General features: G+C 56.6%; 1 long non-coding RNA gene across 4 annotated transcripts in view; it reads right to left on the reverse strand.

The window, feature by feature from the left end:
* Window positions 1–2,691, reverse strand: part of LOC308555823 — a 57,947-nt gene extending 55,256 nt beyond the window's left edge. For all 4 annotated transcript variants that reach the window (XR_013998605.1, XR_013998606.1, XR_013998607.1 and 1 more), the window contains exon 1: window positions 2,248–2,691. This is a non-coding gene — a long non-coding RNA (uncharacterized lncRNA). The remainder of the gene's footprint in view (window positions 1–2,247) is intronic.
* Window positions 2,692–6,000: the final 3,309 nt, after the last annotated feature.

The following is a 6,000-nucleotide window of genomic DNA, read 5'->3' on the forward strand; positions in this document are numbered from 1 at the left end:
GAAAGGCTTTTTGACCCCTGTGGAAATTAGTCATATTGACAGACGCCGGGGAAGGTAAATTACCCGGCGCGCTGACGTTACGCAGAAGCGCGCCCACCGCGACTCCGCCGTGGCGCCGAGGGGCCCGGCGCTCCCGGGGCTTTGCTCCCGATCCCTGCGCCGCCGCGCTCTGCTGCTCCAGGGCCTGCAATTTCACCGCGAAGGCGATGGAGACCGCGGTTTCAAAAAAACGAAAGAAAAAACAACTGCTAGAAAGGGCGAGAGAAAACCAAAGGGGGCAAGAAAGGGGAAGGGAAGAGAAAAGCCGTGCGCCCCGGCGCGGCCGAGCTGGGGGACCGCGGAGAGAGCGCGCGGAGTCCGCAGGGCGGGAGGGAGGAGGCGGGAGGGAGAGGCCCGCGGCCCCGGCTCCCAGGTCCACCACTTGGGAGGTCCCGGCCCCAACCCCGGCCAGGCCAAACGTCCCCCCGGGAGGCTCGCACTCGGGCGGGGTCGCAATTACACCTCGGCTCCAGGCGATGACTTAAAAACCAAGTGGCGGGACTGCAGTCTGGAAGCAAGGCCCTGCGGTCATCAGAGGGCCCGGGGCCCGCGTACAGGAACCTTTTACAAGGCATGTGGGTACAAGGGGAAAAAAATAAAAATAAGCCACTTTCATCCAGCGTGGGCCGTGAAAATAAAAGCTGCCTTTTAGAGGGTCGGACGAGCGGGAGTTTTGAAATTCAGTGTGTGTTTTGCTTTCATATAGTTTAGTGGTTTTACCTGATAACTTAGGGGAAAACTGTAGGGGAAATAACTGCTGATTTTTTTTTTTTTTTTTTTCGGGAAAGGGCTGTCATAAAGGGCACACAGGTTTGTTCCAAATCAGCTTGTGTCCCAGGCCTGCAAGCAACGACACACATCCGTATAGATCGTTATACAGACAGGGGGGGAATGCTGGCGCGACCGGATTATCGTTGACATAAAATAGGAGCTAGAGATCCCACCTCTTTTCTTTTTAAAACCGCGTCTTTAAAACTGAGCCTGCGGAGAGGGCAGAAGGGAAAGCGTCGAAAGCGTGGCGTCTGATTTCACCGGAGGCCGAGCCGCGAGGCTTCTCTAAGAGCAACAGGCGTGGGTGCGGGAGCCCGGCCGGGCGGGAAGGCGCGGCGCCCGGCTAAGCCCGGCCTCCCGGGAAGGGTCCGCGCGGCAGGCCCGCCCCCGCGTGGAGCAGGGGCCCCTCCGACTGAGCGCCGGGCCAGCGCCGGGGCTGCGGGGCGCCGGGTCCTCCGCGGCCTCGGGCCTCGCGTCTGCGGTATTCGTAGGTCCTCTTTGGGTGCCCTTGAGGCTCCTTTGTAAGCCGAAAGGAGGCTTTTCAAGCTGCCCTCGCTCGCAGGGTGGGTGTGGGAGTAGGCAGAGGAGGTTGCACGGGTATTTTGAAGGAAAAATGGCTTACCTTTAAGTTAAAACAAAACCAAACCCTCTCGCTCTTTCGCTCCCCTCCCCCAGGCCCGTGGGAACGCGCGGAACTCCACAGTTGAGAGGACTGGGGGGTAGGGGTGGGTGGGGTCTAGAAATCGAAACAGAATCGGGGTGCCGTGCCCCTTCCCTTCTGCCTTTCACCCCTTCTCTGCCGGCCACTGTAGCGCCCCAGGAGCCGACTCAGGCACCCTTGGGAGGTGAAGGAAGGAGGGAGACATCTCCGCAGCCTCCGAGGAGGCAGGGACGCAGGGCACTTGTTAATTGTTTAGGTAATGGTTTAAAATAAGTCCAAGGGTTTCTCTGCAAAGGAATTTCCAACCCGAGGCGTGTCCAGGAATGCGAAACTTGGGACGCAAAGTGTCAAATATTTATTGTGTAGAAAGCTGGGTGTCGCTGCGCCCCCTCTCACCTCGGATACGCCCCAGTCCAGCCTCCCGGCTCGGGCCGCAGCTGGGACCTCGGCCGCCCCCGGGCGCCGTCCTGGGTCGCGCTGGGCCCGTGCGAGCCGAGCGGCCACAGCAGACAGCCCCCCCCCTTGGGCTCGGCGCGGCCCCTCGAAATTGCCCACGCCGGCGGGACGGCGCATCGCGGGGGAACCGGGGAGGGAAGCGGAAGCCGGGCCGGGCACCCTCTGCTTCCGCCTGAGCCTGAAGCCACCCCACGCGCTGCACCCCCCCCCCCCCCAGCAGCAGCTCTCCCCGCCGGGGTGCTCGGCCTTACGGCCATCCCAGCTGCCTGGGGTGCTCCCAGTGCCCCCCCCCCCGTCCCGGACGCCGCGCCCCTACCCACCGGATCGCCTTCGGGGCCCCTCGGTGCTGTGTCGACGGCGCGGCGGTGCGTCCGGGCGAACGGGAACCCCCGGGCCGGCCAGGTCTGCGCTCCTGGCAGCCGGGTAGTCCTGTGGGTCGAAGATGCTCAGAGGGAGAGGAAGTGCAGAGAGAAAAAAAAAGAAAAAAAGAAAAAGAGGAAGGAAAAAAATTCTAACACACACACACGCACGCAAAACCAACGTGGGGTTGGACCTTTTCAATTTCACACGAAGCGACCTGCAGTATCTGGAGAAGGTTTTTGAAGACGTTTAGGAGGGAGGGTGAGTTTTCTGCTGAGAAACTCAATCTGCCATACAGTAGCGGCCCCATCTGGGATCTGTCACTGCTGACAGCACCACAGGGCACAGCCGTGATCTTCTGCACAGCCTGCACTCCCCGAAATACCCTCCTTAATCAAAGGATGTCTGCGCGCCCGGTCTCGGCGGAACGCGCCGGCGAATTCCAGCCCGGCCCGCCCCCTCCCCACGGGCGCAGCCGCGGCCCCTCTCGTCTTCCCCGCACATTAATTAAAAGCGGAAAAGAGACCGAGGCTGATGTCACTGCTCTCAGAAGATCATAAACGTAAAAGAGTCATCCTGTGAGAATCCCTGAAAATGACTTTAATGAATAATTTCAGAGACAGTTATGGCTCTGGGTGATTACTGAGCGAGAATATGAAAACCAGATTTGCAGAGCGAAGACGATGGTCAGGGGCCTGGAGGCCACCTTCCCGTTACAACCGCACCAGCTTGCCTTCAGCGCCAAGTTCTAGTTACAGACTCAGGTTGCAATTTCTTCTTTTAAAATAAAAGCAGCCAACGCATCCCCCCCCCGCACCCCCCCCCGGAATTTTCTGCTTGATTCTAAATCCTAAAGAGGAAGATGTCAGCCCAAGGCCACAACAACAATCCACCTTAAATAGAAGGCAGCCGTGCCCTGGCCTCAGTGGCCATTGGCCTCCACCTTTTCACCAAGTGGGTATTTACTGCCACCTTAATTTAGAATGATGTCTTTTTTGGCATCTTCTCGGCACTGTACTCAATGAAGGTTGAAAATTTCCTCTGCTCCTAAGTCCACTGTTTGTTCTAAATCCTTTCAGCCTGTGGTGCAGCAAACAAGCAGCAGTGAGTGACCCTGCCTCTCACAGAAGAGCCCGCAGGTCTCCCTAACCCTTTAGTTCTTGCTTAGCGATGGGCTGAAAGATGATTTGGTGCTACGACAAGGAGTGCTACAACACTCCATCTGGCCACAGGGAAGCATCAGGTTGGACCTGGTTGGTTCACGATTAGTTGTGCATGAAACACACTGTTTGAGAAAACTGGGTTCTTAGTCGGGGAGGGGGCTACTAAGTACCCTGTGATTCCTTATATTAATGGTCTAGCTGCCTGCAAGCCTGTCTCCTTTGCTTGGAAATATAAAATGGGATTCGCTGGGCCTGCAGCCCATGCTGATTCATTCCATCGAATTCAAGTAAAAGTCGATTTATGCTACACACAAGAAAGTAGTAGAGGCAAAAGCAATGTGGGGTTTTTGTTGTTGTTAGTCTTGTTTGTTTTTGAGTGGTCTGAATGATTCAGAAAACTGCTTATTTGCCTGAGCAGACTGCACCATTAAGGAAGATCCTGGAGAAGCCCCTTGCCAGCACTGTGAGAAAGTTCTTTGTGCAGCAATTGACAGCCTCCCGCCCGCCCCCCCAGCACAGATAGGTCCCTCCTCCTCCAATCAGTAAGGATTCAGTTGTCCAAAAGCCTCACTCTCTATTCCTATCCCCCAAAGACTCCCCCCAGCTCAATATTCCCCTCACCCTCTGACGGAGACAGGGGTCGGTGGAAGGGGGAGCCAAGCTCTTTCAAATGTGGCTTTTTCACTGACTTAAGAGGAAATGATCTTCTTCCGTTCCAGATTACATGAAGACACTTTGGAGTTCTCTGTATTGAGTGCCTTGAAGAACTGAGGAGGGGTGAACATTTGGGAAATTTTCTCAACTGGATTTCCTGTTTATTTTTGATAACCTTGTCCCCCCCCCCCCCCAAATAGATCTTCTTACTACACTCAGATCGTGGGCTATGACTTATTTTTCTCTCTAACTAAATTCACCGTAGCCTCTGACTAAACACTCAGCTTAGACTTTGCCTGTGTGCAAATGAACAGCATCTTCTGGATTTGCTTTGAGTCCTTGTATTGCCAAATTAAATCAGGTATAGGACTGATCCATGATATGGCCAATTCTCTCCATGTAGAGACTTTAAATAATATAGGCCTTGCCCTCCCCCCACCCCACCCCATCCTTGATAAAAACTACCCCAAATCATCCAGTGTTTCACATTGGGGGGTGAGAAACTGGCTGCAGTGGGTGTGTGTAGACTCAGGCTATGGTTCCCAAATACCCTGGGGGAGTTTTTCAAAATTACAGACTTTGGGTCTCCCCCCTGATGTGCTGAATCAGAATTTCTGGTGAAGGTGGAGTGAAATAAGGGCTGAATTTATAATATTTTCAAGTTCTTTGGGGAATTCGGATAACTAGCTAGGTGGGAAACTCCGATGTAAAGGGTTCTGGAGTTGGAGTCATCCCAGCGACCAGGACAGTGGCCCAGGGTGCGAGCGTTGGAGGTCTGGGGTGTCGTCCTCCGGTCCAGTAATCATACAAATACACCTAGTCGCTGCGCTGGGCTTCGAGACATGGTAGGGGGCAAAACTGCCAGCAGTCATCCCTGCCCTTGCCAGGTGTCAGTGTTTGCTCCAAGGACAACTCTGGAGGGGGAAGGGGCAGGAGGCAGAAAAGGGCGGAGCGCTTCTGCTCCTTAGATCCATCAGGTGTTAATAGCAGGTGCAAAGACCGAGGCTTGGAGAGAAGCCCTGTTCTGTAATTAGCCCTCCGCCCCCTAGGCAGAAACTCTCACTATTTTTGGACCCAAGGGCTGTAGGGACCACACGGGTGCCAATGCGGGGAGGGGTGGACCCCTAAAAGCAGCCTGGACCCCTAAGAGCCGCCCCCTTCCCCGCCCCCGGCTGGTTTGGGCACCGCAGCAACTGGCCGCAGCTGTTCGTGTAGGAGCGCAGCACCCTGGCACACGCAGAGCAGACGAGCGTCCGCTGGTCAGGGCGGGATCTGGGAGGCTTTTCCAGGCGGAATGCAGCAGACCAGAGAGTTGGAAAATTTAAAGTGTGTGTGTGTATGGGGGGGCGGGGCGCAGTAGAAAAGCTAACCGGCTCTGCCGCACCTGAAACAAAGAAAACAAAAATGTCTTCTGGCCTAAAACTGCAAACTTAGTCCCTGCGCGCAGGCGAGCGGCGAGTTCCAGCTGCCGGCCTGGCCCGCGGAAGACTTGGCCGCGCGGCCGCGGATTACACCCAGCGCGGCCGGGATGGCTCCGAGCCGTCTGCCCTGACGTCAGCGCGGCCGGGCCCGCCGCGGCGAGATAGGCAGCGCGGCCGGGCGCGGCGCTAATCACTCCCAGATGTCCCTAATAGCGGAGATAAAGACGGCCGAGCGGCCGGGAATAAATTTGTAATCAGGGCTCTCCCATCTGATCATCAAAGCGGCCCAAATGCCGGGAGAATTTGAAGGGAATGTGCGGGGGGGGGGGGGGAAGGGGGTGCGCGTCGAGTTTAGGGGAGAGGAGGGGGCGTGCTCCTCCGAGGGAACTGACTGGGCCGGGGTGGAGCGAGAGACCAGGGGAAGAAGTCTGACTTCTGTGCGCGAGGACGCCAGGGACGCCGTGCCCTTCAGCCC

This window comes from Miniopterus schreibersii, assembly GCF_964146895.1.
Source record: "Miniopterus schreibersii genome assembly, chromosome: 4".
Classification (NCBI taxonomy): Eukaryota; Metazoa; Chordata; class Mammalia; order Chiroptera; family Miniopteridae; genus Miniopterus; species Miniopterus schreibersii.